Genomic DNA, 14,889 nt, shown 5'->3' with positions numbered 1-14,889 from the left:
AACATATGTCCCACTTTTTGAGTGTAATTCACCCTACCCTATGAGCCTTTAGGACCTACCATAGAGGTGAGTCACATGTATTAAAAAAAAAAAGGTTAAGGTCTGGCAAAAGGTTTGTTTCGGAAGGTCGAAATGGCAGTTTAAATCTGCACTAAAGGCTGCAGTGGCGGGTCTGAGGCATGTTTTAAAAAGCTTCTTTAGTGGGTGGGACAATGAGTGCTGTAGGGTCACTGGTAGCATTTAATTTACAGCCCTGGTTACAGTGAGTACCGCTTTTCTCTGGGCTTACAAATACATTAAATGTGCCAATTAGGTATCGGCCAATTCTACCAAGGTTTAGGTAGAGATTGTGAGCACTTTAGCACTGATTATCAGTGGGAAAGTGCACAGAGTCCTAATGTCAAAAAACGAATTCAGAAAAACAGGATGGGTTAAGGAAAAGTTTGGGGGAATACTACACCAAGGATCTCAGGACTAACAACAAGACATTGAAGTGAGGAGCATAGCAACAGGGCTTGATTTAAAACTGCATGAAGCCTTCGTTATTAAAGGGCTGAAGATTAGTTCTTACTCAGCACTGTCATTTGGTAGATGGTAGAGGTGAAGGGTAGGGTTACAATTTCAGTTCAAGGTGAGAATGTTTCTATTCCAGGCTTGACCTTTCGCCTGTACCTGATTATTACTTCAGAAAAGCTGATGACAGACAGGTGCAGAAAACTCACAGTTCATTGTGTCCATGTTGTGGGCTCCCCTGCTTGGAGACACATCACTTTACACAGAGGTTGTGTATGGAGAGCAACCGTAGAAGGGCACTTGAAAGAGAACCACACCAAACCAGTTCTGAAGTTTGAGACAGTGGATCAAAATCTTCAGTCAGGAAAATGTATATACAAGTGGGATGCAAACCACCTCACTTTGTTCTAGTCCCAAGTTCTTCTTGACCACAAAAGAGAGCACCCTGCAAAATACATGAAGCACTTCTGTGAAATCAGAGCTTGTGTCTTCCAGAAAGCCAGTCTCCCAGATGAGATAGGATTTCAAATGAAGTCAACTATTTCCTCTGGAGGATCTGAGGGCTACTTTGAGTGCCTATGTTCCTCCCTGCCTGCTGAGAGAAGGACGGGGTGTGCCTGGTCCTGCAGAAGGACAGACTGTCCTGGATGAGAGGCCTGTGTGTTCCCAGCACAGGAAACTCTGGAGCAGGTAATGTTATGTTGTTATGTCATGTTAGACGATTTATACAGTGAATGGCTGCCCCAGCAATGGGGCAACCCAGTGCTGAAATCCAGGAATAGCATTGCAGGATGGAAAGCATAGGAAGTGTGAAATTAGTTCGGGAAAAGTCAGGTTTTTATGGCCTTTCTGTAGGCCAGATGGTTATGGATACAGGTAGGGAGTTCCAGAGTGTTGACGCCAATGCTTTAAAAGAGCGACCCCAGGCTCTTGCTCTTTTGACTCGGGATGCATGCTAAGTGCAGATCTGCTGAGCTCAATGAGCGTCACTGTGAATATGGCATAGCAGAGAGCACACAAAGAGAGTGTACTAGGAGAGCCCTGTGTCATGTAAGGGCCTTCTGGCCTGTCTGTTCAGTTTGTGGGGTAAACTCTACCAAGATATGCCTGAAACATGCCCCCCAGCAGTTGGTATGGGTGAGATCAACTAGTGCTTCCATTGTAGATGAGGAGCATAGGTACTGTATCATCAGAGAGCAGAGAAAGTCTACCTGAAATCATCACTGTAAGAGAGTTCAGCTTGGTGGCTGCAGCAACCTTTGTGTGAATGCTGGTCTGCAACCACTTGATAAGGCTGCTGGTGTGGTGCTGAGTGTGAATTTGAAGGCCTACCTTCCCAAAACATTCAGTCTATGCTGTCCAGAGAAGCCCATGGTGAGTGCCTGCAGCAAGGATACTGTGCTGTGAAAGAAGAGTGTGTTACAGCATTTAATAACTATCCAGAATTTCTGAACGCAAAATCCAGGTAAACTGATGGCTCAGCTTACTCCCTTGCCTGAGGAACCGCTGGTTTGTCACATTCCCTGAGGCTGTTGCATTAAGAATAAGGAACAAGTGACTTGTGAACTGGGCTGCATATTAAACAGTGAGAATGTTTGAAAAATCTATGCCAGAACGTAACCCTACCTAGTCCTGTATATGGGTGGGGACAGTAATAGCATGAGCCTTAATTCAAGCTGGAAGAAGAGCGATTGCCAGAAGGGAAGAGGTTATTAGTGCCTCATTGATAGCATGTATCTTTCTGTAACCCTGCTGTCATGCACATTAAGCTGTACAGTGTTTAGTTTTGCTGTGCATTTAAAAAGTACTTTCTTTTTCATAAAGATAAGCATGGGCTGTATATTACTTTATTGCATTTGTTGGTTTATTGCTGAGTTCCAAGCTCTTGCCCTCCAAACTACCTGCTGGAGAAGCTTGAGACTGCTTTCCCTCTCTACCCTGAGAGTCAAGTGTGGAAAGGGTTGTATTTCTCCCAGTTTGTAGAGGCATAGACACATGAGCCCTAGGTTACCTGTGGTTAACTATCTCATCCACCACTGTTGATGCCCACTAGCACCTGTTTGCCATCTGGCACCCCAAAAGGGGTCTGACAGGAAAGCTGCAATGTTTGGGCCTTCAGCTCAAGGGAGGCAGAAAGGCTGTCCGGGGCCACATGGTTGGGGGGGGGGGGGGCGAACCAATTCCAGGATGCCCAGACCAAACTCCATTCCTTTTTAAAATCCTTTCCCTGGTGTCTAGTGGGCGTTCTGTCTTCCTGGGGTGGCAGGGTAGGGATAAACCCAAGATTTCTGTGCCACAGACTAAAGTAACTCTCCGACCTGCCACACTGGGGAGTGGGGGGGGGGCAGAAAAACCGTTTTGAATCTGGGATGTGGAGGAGCAGCCAGATACCTGGATGGGCAGGCTCCCCAAACCATTAAATGTTTAGGTCGAGCTAAGTCTGCAAGACCTACTGTATTCAATACTACTACTTTTTCCTGCCAGCTACTTACCATTGGTACACTGCAATGTCGCTCTTCTTTTCTGCCTACTAATTCATTCTCTTTGCAGATAGGTCACTTCTGTTCAAGGCTGAGGTGCACAGGTAAAGTACAGTTTCCTTACGCATTCGTTCTTCAGCTGCTGTGTGGGAGAACTCCTTTTTTTGTTGTACTTTTCGACGCCGCTTGTCACTGCTTGTTTCCATACCTGCTTCCTTTTAAGCTCCTTTTAAGCTTCTTAAAAGCCAATGTTTTGTTAACTGTAAACTTTTCAAAATGCCACCGTGCGTTTACAGAAGGGCTGCAGCACTCGGCTCCCCCGGGTGCATTTCACGCTGTAAAGATGTACTGTAAACTGATCCTGCCCGCTTCTACTTGCAGTGCTGCGTGCTCTGAGACACATCGCTTCTGGTGGGGTTGTAATAAGAGAACACTGCCGCCCTGCAGACTTTACAGACCTCTGTCTTGTGGTTGCTGCAGATGAGCTGCATTTGACTGTGTGGTCTTTGCTTTACTGAGGTGTCCTTGAAGGAAGTGACCCCATTAGGGCCACCCGAGTCACTCGCGGCCACCTCTCAGCCTTCCATACAAATGAAGAGTCAGTGAGACAGTAGAGAATACAAACCAAGTTATTTTATTAGTATTCGCTTGATCGGAGTTCGGTCTGACCAGTCTCCTTAGATAGCTGCAGAGGTGATGGAGCAAGGACTCGTAGAAAAGAGACTTGCTCGGAAGCAATCCTCTCATTTAACTCATAACTTTGTATTAACTGTGTATTGTGAAAATTAATACGCACCACACTCGACATGAAAGAAAGAAGCTTGCCTACGTGTCTTACCTACAAGTAACTCGAGCGAAATCTAAAATGACTACTAACGCGTGAAACTGTATTGCGCATGCGTCAACTGCGTCTATGTAGTATGACTAGCTGTCACTTGGGTGGAATTTCTTGCGCTTGCACAAACGCACTTAAAATGGCCGCTTGAAAGCTCACATGCTAAGCATCTGCTTTGCCGAAACTAAATCACAACTGTTTTACTAAGGCTAATGCGGGGAAGCATTTATAAGTAAATGGGATTAGAGTAGAGATAGGTGGTATACAGTGAAATAATTTTATTATGAAATTAGTATGTGTCTTTCTGACTTTCTTATTAGTATGCATTTGGGCCTCTTATACAATTCCTAAGTCTATAACTCACGTGACCTCTGTACATACATGGTATGAATGAGCCAGAAGAAGTGATGTGACTCTTGAACACGGTCCAAGGATGAAAATGATACATACCCTGGGAACCAGTCCTGAAGTCCTGAGAAATGGATAGGAACCTATAAAGTTTATACTTTTTGTGTCTAATAAGATGTGAATACGGGTGGGAATAAAAATGTATGAATAAAAATTAAGGGGTGGGCTCATTGAACAATGAATTGAAAGACAAAATTGAAAAATAAGCATGGTGTGATGATCATTTCCCCTTGCCTGTCCAATCAGAGTTAGTAATTTTGTGATATTGAAACATTAATGGGTGGTACAAGAGCATAGAAGGGTATAATTGAGGTAGCTTTAGTTAGTTAGTTAGACGGAGATTTGCTGAATGATGCAGAGCTCGGGATGCTGCCGGAGTGACGAGTGAATGCTGATGAAGAATCGATTTGCAGAACCAACAACAGAAAATTAATTAATTTAGAAGAAGATCGCGGAAGAATCTTGAGGAGGAAGAGAGTGTCAGAGATGGGTGCTACGCAACCGTCGGTGCTAGAGAGGTCATCTATCCTGTCCTGATTCCTGTCCTGATGCCTTTGTCGCCTGATCTTTCCCGGGGGACCCTTCTCAGCTCCTTGGCCAGGGGGTTGGTTTTCACACCATCCTAGGTAATTATGTTTTCATAAATGTGCAGATGTACTTTTCTCTCTATCCTCTCCTTTCTGAGCAACGTCATTGTTAAGTATGATTTTGATTGATTGATTATTTGATTGAATTGAATCTCCCTTCCTGTGAGAGACGGAGACTGTACTCTACTTTGAAATTGGTTCACATGAAATTAATTTAGATAAAGCCTTAAAAATGTTCCGGAGTCTGTGGTCATTTCATTGCACAGAGAATTAATTCATGTAATTTCACCATCAACTAGGTCAACTAACGGTCCATTGACCAGAGGAAAGAACTCTTTGATCAGTGAGGGATTAGATAGGAATGATAGTGTTAGAAATGGGTATATCTAGTTGGCAATGGCTTGCACCTTTGTCCAAGTATGGACCCTTCTTCCTAGTCAGGATAAGGGAGTTATACTCCTAAAATAACCTCAGCTCACCCCCTTGGTAGCTTGGCACGAGCAGTCAGGCTTATCTTAGAGGCATTGTGTAAAGCATTTGCACATAACCAACAGTAATACAGTGTAAGCACTACAAACGGACACCACACCAGTTTAGAAAAATGTCCAATATTTTTATATACTTAAGAGAAGACCAAAACGATAAAAATCCACAATACCGTACTTAAAAATATTCAGTTATCAAAATAACTTTGTAAAACAGTTCCTGTCCGGGGCTATCACGGTATCGTGAGCAAACAAATCCAAACAGTTCTGGCTGAACGAGCATCGCAGGCCAGCTACGGCATCGGAAAGACCCGCAAACAGTACCTTTCAGAAATGCAGGGCATCGATGACCTCTCGTTGAGCTTCCGAACACACGGCGTCTGCAGGCATCGATTCCGGAGGTCAGTGCAGTAGTCGAGGCCCTCGAAGTCACACGCGTTGCAGATCGAACTCCACTTTGTTGAAGTCAGGAGAGCTGGCGCCGGGTGCTGTGTTGCGAAGTGCAGCGTTGCGGCGTGCAGTGCCCTCAGGTCGCGGTGCGAACAGCGGCTCGGTGGCAGCGTCAGATGGCGTCGTCAGTGACACCAGGGTCACAGTGTGAGATGAAGGTGGTGCTCGTCACGGTGCTGGCAGGTCACGGTGCAAGCAGCTGCGTCTTCGTTGCTGAAGCGCAGTCGTCGGCTGACGAACTGGAGTTGATGGCACCGGTGTCGGTAGGCCAAGGCTGCGGTGCGGAATGAGGTTGGTGCGTCGTGTAACTTTACAAGCGGTGCCCTTGAACCTCGGTGCAAGCAGCGGCGTTGATTCCGGCGTGGAGTGGCGCCGTCGGGGATACCAATGCATCATTGTGAAGCAAGGCGGTGAGGAGTGCGGTGCCCACAGGTTGCGGTGCGAGCAGCGGCTCCGTGGCGGCGTCAGCAGGCATCGCCTGTGAGACCAGGGTCGCGGTGCAGCGTTGCAGCGGTGCCCTCTGCAGTACCTTCAGGACACGGAGTCGGCAGTGGCGTCATGGTCGGCGTCGAGCTTGAAGTCTTTGCTGTTCCTGAGACTTCTTGAACAGGGGGCAATCTCTACCTCAAGCCCTTAGAGAAACTCACAAAAGTAGAGTGCAAAAAGTTCAGTCCAGTCCTTTCACTGCCCAAGACAGAAGCAGGCACTGCAGGCCAACACAGCAAAGCACACAGCTAAGTGGTAGTTCCTCCTCACAGCTTCTTCAGCTCTTCTTCTTGTCAGTCTTCTTGATCCAAAAGAGTTCTTTGAAGTCTTTTCTATCCCTGAGACTTCCAACAGGAGGCCAGCTCTACTTCAAGCCCTTGGAGAAAACTCTAACAGCAGGATGATGAAAACACAGTCCAGTCCTTTCCATACCCAAGACAGAATCAACCACTGCTGGCCAACCCCTCAACACGCAGCATAGGGTCATTACTCCTCCTCCAGCTTTCTCGGTCCTTCTTCCTGGCAGGTTACTTAGTTCAGAAGTAATCTAAAGTTCTGGGGTCTGGGCCCCAATATTTATACCATCAAATTCTTTGTCCTCCGAAGGCAGAGGGTCCTGTACCTAGTTCAAACCAGTTCTGGCTGCATTCTGCCAGTGTGCATCTTCTTCCTTTGTCAGTGTGGGCCAGGGTCATCAGACGCACCACAGGAGGTGGAGCCTGCATTGTGGAAGGCAGGCACAGCCCTATTCAGACCCAGGTGCTACTCCTCCCACCCATCTATGTGCAGATAGGTCTATACAGCCCTGTGCTGACTCACCCTGTCTCCTGGAGTCTCCCCCAGCCCCTGTCACTCACAAACCAGACAGACAAGCTAGCAGAGGCAGGCTGGATGGTTAGGTAAGAAAATAGCTACTTTCTAAAAGTGTTATTTTCAAACACAGAATGTTAAAACCATCTTCACTAAAAAATGTATTTTATCATTCTGAGTTCAGGCATACTAAACTCAAATTTCTACCATGTTCCCTGGGTTAGTTAGGATTAATGGATGTTATAATCAAACTGCCCATTCTAGCCTATGGGGAACAGGTAGCCTTGTAAAGGTGAAAAATAAAGTAGGGTGCAATTCACTATCAGGACATGCCACATACACCAGGGCATATCCTACCTTTCACACACAATGCACCCTGCCCACAGGGGTACCTTGGGCCTACCTTAGGGGTGACTAACATGTAGAAAAGGGAAGGTTTAGGGACTGGCAAGTGGGTGCACTTGCCAAGTCGACATGGCAGCCCCAGGCTGCACACAGGCTCTGCAACGGCAGGCCAGAGTTACACTTTACGGGCTGTTTGCGTGGGTAGCACAATCCAGTGCTGCAGCTCACCAACAGCATTTGATTTATGGGCCCTGGCATGCGCAGTGCACTTTACTAGGGACTGACAATAAATCAAATAGGCCAATCATGGAAACACCAATACATAACACAGTTTACACAGAGAGCATATGCACTTTAGCACTGATTGGCAGTGTCCTAAAACCAACACAAACAGGTCAGGGAAAAATAGGAGGAAAAAGCAAAAGGTTAAGGGATAACCCTACAAAAAGGGCCATTTCCAACAGATGGGTAACTAATCTTGAAGTAAGAAACAACATAAACCTTAACTCCAGCGATTTTACTGGCCTATGCGTGTGCATGTGTGTTTATGGGCCCAGGTGAGTATATGGTATTGGAGTATCTGTGGCTGGTTCACCGCTGTATCAGTTTTCTGGTAGTAGAGTTATGGTTATTATTGATTAGTTTGGTGATAAGTATTGGTTATTGATTTATGTTTAACAAAAGGAGTTAGCGTCTTGTTTTATGTTGTCTGGAAAATTACCGGGGAATGAATAGCGGGTGGTAAATGGAAGCTACACTGCAGTGAGGTTACTCGTCTGTTAGAATCGTGCTGAGAAGCTATGCAGGGCTGGCAGTGCTAAATTAGGGACTATTTTGTATAAAAGTGAGAGTGATTGATAGCAGAGAGTTCGCTGGGGAAACTTCGGTCTTATATCACCTAGAAAGGGTAACACCAAAGGAGTAGCAAGTTCTTCTGAGCTTGAACGAAGGGTAAGCGGAAGGTTTTACTTGCAGTGGACAGAAATAATCTATCCTTTGGTTTAGTGGAACAGACAGAGTAGTGAATGTTTTAATGTTGTAATTAACAAAGATTAATGCAGAAATAAGTTAGCATAATACCTTGTGAAGAAAGGGTCAGTCGCCGGAGTTGAACTGATGTCACAGTGAGCCACGCTGGGATAGGTCGAAACAGAGGGCGTGTGACTGATGCAGAAATTGTAAAGGAGGGGTTAATAGTAAGGAGCAGAACTGATGACATTGAGAAGGCCGCGCTGGTATTGGTCAGCTCAGGAGCGTGAGCCACAATTGGATTGGGTGATTGGATGAGAGTTGTTTTCGGATTGGTTGATGAAAAAAATGGTATGCCTGATTCTCATTTGCCAATTGGTGTGAGTCGCCCAGACAGAAGCTCGAGGTTTTGCAGATTATTGTTTTATGTATTCACAACATAGAATGTATGATGAAAAGAGAAAAATGTCACTAGTAAAAAGAATCAAGAATTTTGTTAAGAAAGATAAACCTGTATTGACCAGATAGGGAATTCCTATACCTCCGCCAAAAATGCCTACTTCATTTATGATGATGGAGAGAGGACATTATACGTGTGTATGGATGGCGAATTGGATAGAGTATACGAAAGATAATGGTGTCTTGGCTTTTGCAGGACATGGTACGTTTAATGGGAGAATTTTGCAGAATTTGAGGATGCGGATGAATGATTTAGATCCGAGACCCAGGATCACGCAATATGAGGCATTAGAAGAATTGGAGACTGAATCATATGAACGAGAGAAAAACAGGAGCGGAAGATACATGGGTCATTTCCCTAGGTATTTGCATGAGTCACATGAGGGTCAGATGAAGCAATGGAGAAAGGCAATGGTGTCAGAAGGATTATATCCAGTATTGATGGCAGAAGAACAATCGGGGGCAAATGTAAAGTGAAAACTAAACACATGACAATGACAGGTTATGGTGAATCAGAAGATGAATTTATGGAGGACATGTTAACTAAAAACCCTCCACCGTATCAGGAAGGACCCAGTAAAGTCACTCCAAGTGCACCAGTTCTGGGAACACCCTTGATTCCACAGGTTGTACATGACCTGAAAGTTAATAGGTACTTCAGGAAAAGGAAAAAGAAGCATTGAATAAAAACAGAGAGGAACTAATACAGAAAATAAGCCATTTGAATATAAATCCTGAAGCTCTGACAATACCTGTAACTATAGGTCCCATTGTTCCATTGTATGGAGACAAGTAAATTGTCCAAAACCGCCAGTTGTAACAACTCCTTTGAATAATCCTAGAAAAGAAATCATAATAGCTGACGATCAAACCAGTGAATGCGAATCAGTAATTTCATTAATGGATCTGCCAATAAGGGAACAGGTAAATGAAACCCCGAGAAGAGTTACACCCAGTTGTTCAAAAGAAGGAAGGTCAGTGACATCTTCGGGAGTCAAAAGTGCTACAGTGGTAACTTCCGAAGATCTGGAAAGATGGGTAAAGGGAATAGAAAAACAAAGCTCACCTCCAAAGATTTTAGACATTTATAAATTGAAAGTGGAATTGGAAGAAATGATAGCTGGACATGTGGTAATAGATAGATTAAATACTTACAGTGAAGAAGAGTTGTTGTTCATATGTAGGAGCATAACTAGAAATGCAAAGGTATTTCATGAGAAATTGGCAGAACTTGCCTCTGAAATGGGAATAGAAATAGGGAGATCAAATGTATTGCAGAAACCTTATAGAGCAGAATTTACGGATAAAGATCTGGAAAATATGAATGTGTCTGGAAGGAAATTGCAGGCAAAAGAGTTAATGAGTATTTTACAAAAGTCGGGAGACCTAGAAAGGTGGAGAACTAGGTGGACGAGGATAAAGGAAGAAACACAAGCAAGTCAAACAACATCTGAGTATTTATTAAAAGAGTCAGGAAAAGCAGAGAGATTATGTCAAATGAGAGAAGTTCCTGGAGTTGGATATGTTCATGTTCCGTTGAGTCGACAAGATATTTTGTCATTTACAAATGATTTCCCAAAGCTGAGAGAGAAACCAGTTGAATGGTACAAACAGGTTGGAAAATTTGTGAAGGTTTTGTTGAAAGATTTGGATGGTCTGTTTGACATAGTGGTACCCACTAATTTATGGACAGAATGTAAAATCAAGGTTGATTGGCCTAGTGATGAGTATCCAAGAGACCCGAAAACAGGTGCACCCTCAGATGATGTAATGAAGAAATATCACCAAGTAATTACTTTCTTGAAAGGGAAAATTCCTCCTAAAGAAACAGATTGGGTAAAAATAGATAGGATAACCCAAGAGCCAAATAAGTCTGTTCATGCGTATTATAAACGACTGTTGCAGGTGTTTAAACAGTATAGTGGATTTGAGAACATTGGAGATAAAGTAATGGGACATTTTGTATACCGATTTGTGTAAGGTCTAAAACCAGAAATTAGTCAGATGATTCAACAGCATATGTTGTGTTGGCAGGGGAAACCCATCAACGATATTTTAAAATACACAAAATACTGTGGGGATGATATTGACGCAAGGCATAAAAAGCTGAAAGAGAAAATGATGTGGGCACAGGTAAAATTGGCAGAACAACAGGAACTTAAATTAAACAGTCAAACTGATGATCAGATGAAGGAACAGGGTCAGAGTGATAATGCAGTGAATGGTGGTAAATCAAGAGGATGAATGAATAGAGAGGATGCAAAGAAGAAGTTTCCTTGTCATGGGTGTGGAAAGCTTAGACACTGGAAAAACAAGTGTAAAAATATTCAGAATAATAATGGCCGAAACCAAAATTTAAATCCACAGACGCAGAATGAGGTGCTTATGAATCAACCGCAGCAGGTTGTTAATCAGCAGTGTCAGGTGCCATCTGCTCCTATGCCAAATTTTGTGAACAAGCCAAAAAACAGTGCAGATGCCGGATTTCCAGGAGGAAGTGGTAAGAAAAATTCTGTGATTTCACAATATCTTTTGCAAAATGACAGTGAGAACGAACAATGATGGTGCCTGAGGGGGGACGAAGAGGAGTGCGTACTTGGTGCATCCTTGCCGGTAGATCAGTCAGGTCCATTTATTGATGGGAAAGTGGAAGGCAATGATATTACTTTTCTGTTGGACACTGGTGCTACCCGTTCTACTGTGAGAACAGCAGACATCCCAAACCTACCCTTCTCGGGAGAAGCCATCCAAGTAGTAGACGTATCTAATAAACAGATTAGAACGCCAATTACAGAGCCTATGGAGGTGCGTATTGGAAATTTTAAAGACATGCACAAATTCGTGGTGTGTGACTCCTGTCCAGTGAATTTATTAGGAAGAGATTTATTGTGCAAGATGAACCGCACAATTTATTGAACACCGGATGGTGTTGCTATTCAGACCCCTGATGAAGATATTGTGTACAAGATAATGCTTGCAAAACAAGGCACAGAGGTAGATTAAATGTATTCATTAATGTCAAAAGATGAATTACCAGAAGAGTTGAAAACAACTGTGAATCCAGAAGTATGGGATTTCACTGGAAAAGATATAGGGCTAATGGCAAATGTAGACCCAGTGAAAGTGACTGTGAAAGAAGGTGCAGTTTACCCTAACACCCGACAATATAAAATGAGTCCAGAAGTCAAAGCAGGAGTAGGCTCCAAAATTGATCGAATGATTAAACAAGGCATCTTAAAAGAAATAATGATCAGTCCTTGTAATTCACCTATAATTGGTCTTAAAAAGCCTAGTGGGAAATACTGGAGAGTGCAAGATTTAAGAAAGATTAATAAGATTGTTGTGCCTTGTTGTCCTGTAGTGCCAAATTTAGCAGTGATTCTGTATCAAGTACCCTGGAATGCAGGATGGTTTACAGTAATTGATTTGTGTCAAGCATTTTTCTCTATCCCTTTACACCCAGACAGCCAGTATCTTTTATCTTTTACATTTAAAGATCGTATTTTGGCATGGAACTGGGTTCCTCAAGGGTACACGGAAAGTCCTTTAATTTTCAATCATATTTTGAAAAAGTGTCTAGAGAAATTAGTTATGCCCAGAAATTCAGTTTTAGTACAGTATATCGATGACCTACTTATGGCATAAAAATTCCGAGATGACTGTGTTACTGATTCATTTGTATTACTAAATCATTTGGCTGATGGAGGACACAAAGTATCCCCAGAAAAATTGCAATTTTGTCGAATAGGAGTCAAATATTTGGGTCACCAAATAGAAAGGGGAGTGAGGAAGGTGACCCCTGAGAGAATTAAAATAATATGACAGATGCAGTTGCCACAGACACTGAGAGAGATTAGAATGTTTCTTGGAGTAGTGGGATACTGTAGACAGTGGATTGTAGGTTTTTCCTTAAGAGCAAAACCACCTATTCAGATGACACGGAAACAACTGAAATATCCAATAGTTTGGGTTGATGAAAGTGTGGAAGCATTTGTAAAGTTGCAAAATTGTTTGTGTGAGTCCCCTGCCCTAGGTATGCCTGACTATACGGAAGAATTTGCACTATTCTGTTGTGAGAGAGAGTGTTGTGCACTTTCAGTCTTAACCCAGGCGACATGGATTGAGCCGTATTCCAGTACCATATTTCTCTGCTACTTCGGATCCTGTGGCTTCAGCATTACCTGGCTGCTACCTGTATGAGTCTGGAACAAAGTGAGTCAATCGTGATTGGACATCCAGTAAAGTTATATGTTCCACACTCAGTCGTGATTCTTTAAACAAGAACTCGAACAAAGCACCTTACACCTAGTCGGATGACTAAGTACGAAATATTAATTTTGGCAGCAGATAATGTGACAGTGATCAGGTGTACAATGGTAAATCCAGCAACTATATTGCCAGACGCACATTGTGAAGAAGTGAAAGATGAAGTAGATCATGATTGCTTAGATGTGACAGAATTGTGCACTAAACCCCGCCCTGATATGCAGGAAGAGCCACTGAAAGAGCCTGACCATGAACTTTTTGTCGATGGCTCTTTTTTTAGGCTTAAGAAAGGAGGATTGAGTGCAGCTTATGCTGTATGCAAAATTTCTGAAGTCATTGAAGCATCCTGTTTACCGGGAGTCAAATCTGCACGAGTAGACAAAATGATAGCTTTATTAAAAGCATGCAAAATTGGGAAAAATTGGAGAGTGACCATATTTACTGATAGCCAAATGGGTACGGGGTTGTGCATAATTTTGGCCAGCTTTGGATGCAAAGGGGATTTCTGATTCCTTCAGGATCCCCTACAAGGAATGGGAAATTTGTAAAAGAACTATTGAAAGCAATACAATTGCCAAAGGAATTAGCAGTGGTCAAGTGTGCTGCTCATCAGTCAGGAAATGACTAAGTGGTGGATGGTAATTGATATGCTGACCAGATTGCTCAATACTGTGCAAGAAATAATATGGCAATAAACAAGAAAATTGAAACCAGTGGAATCAGCTGTTGAAACATGGGATGGAGTGGGACAGTTGCAGGATGAGGTAGAAGTAGGTGAAAAGGAAAACTGGATAAAATCAGGTTGTGAAAGGAGGGCAGACGATGACGTGTGGGTCTATCCTGATGGCCGACCAGTCATGCCAGACTGCTTACTCTCACAAATGGCCAGAATGTAGCATGGAGACACTCATGTAGGTAGGGATGCCATGATCAGACTTTTCAAACAAGATTGGTATAATCCAAGGTTTAGGGTAGTCGCAGAAAGTCTTTGCCAGCGATGTTTAACTTGTCAACAAATAAATCCAGGCAGGAAGACAGTGGTCAGTTGGGGAAAAATCAGAAAGGCAGAAGGACCATTCATAAGGTTACAGCTAGATTTTATACAATTGCCACCCTGCACGGGAATGAAGTATGTCCTTGTCATTGTATGTTTGTTTTCACGGTGGGTGGAGGCATATCCTACTAGAAGAAATGACAGCATAACAGTTGCAAAATTGTTGTTGAGAGAATTAATTCAGCGTTTTGGTTTTCCAGTAACTTTGGAATCAGATAGAGGACCTCATTTTAATAATGAAATAATCCGGTTAATCTGTGAAGCATTTAAAATTGAACAGAAACTGCACTGTGCATCCCGCCCAGAGGCTTCTGGAGTGGTAGAACAATTTAATGGCACAATCAAGTCAAGACTGGCAAAGGTGTGTGCATCCACATCACTGAGTTGGCCAGATGCATTGCCTCTTGTTCTGATGGGACTTAGAAGTATTCCTGACAGGAATACAGGATTGAGTCCCCATAAGATTCTCATGGGAAGAGCAATGAGACAAGCATTTATACCAGGACATAAATTGCTAAGTATATCTGATGATCTGGTATTAGACTATTGCAAAGAATTGGCTGACCTAGTGCGTTTGGTCTCTCACCAGGTTGCAAAAGACGCAGTTGCCAGGCAGCCGGATCAAGCACATGATTTGAATCCTGGAGATTGGGTGGTAGTGAAGAATCACACCAGAGAAACATGTCTAGCACTCAGGTGGGATGATCCACGATAGGTTATACTGGTCACTACAACAGCAGTG

Source organism: Triturus cristatus, chromosome 6 (genome assembly GCF_964204655.1).
Source record: "Triturus cristatus chromosome 6, aTriCri1.1, whole genome shotgun sequence".
Taxonomy (NCBI): domain Eukaryota; kingdom Metazoa; phylum Chordata; class Amphibia; order Caudata; family Salamandridae; genus Triturus; species Triturus cristatus.
The sequence above is the reverse complement of the archived record's forward strand: the minus strand, read 5'-3'. Positions refer to the sequence as shown.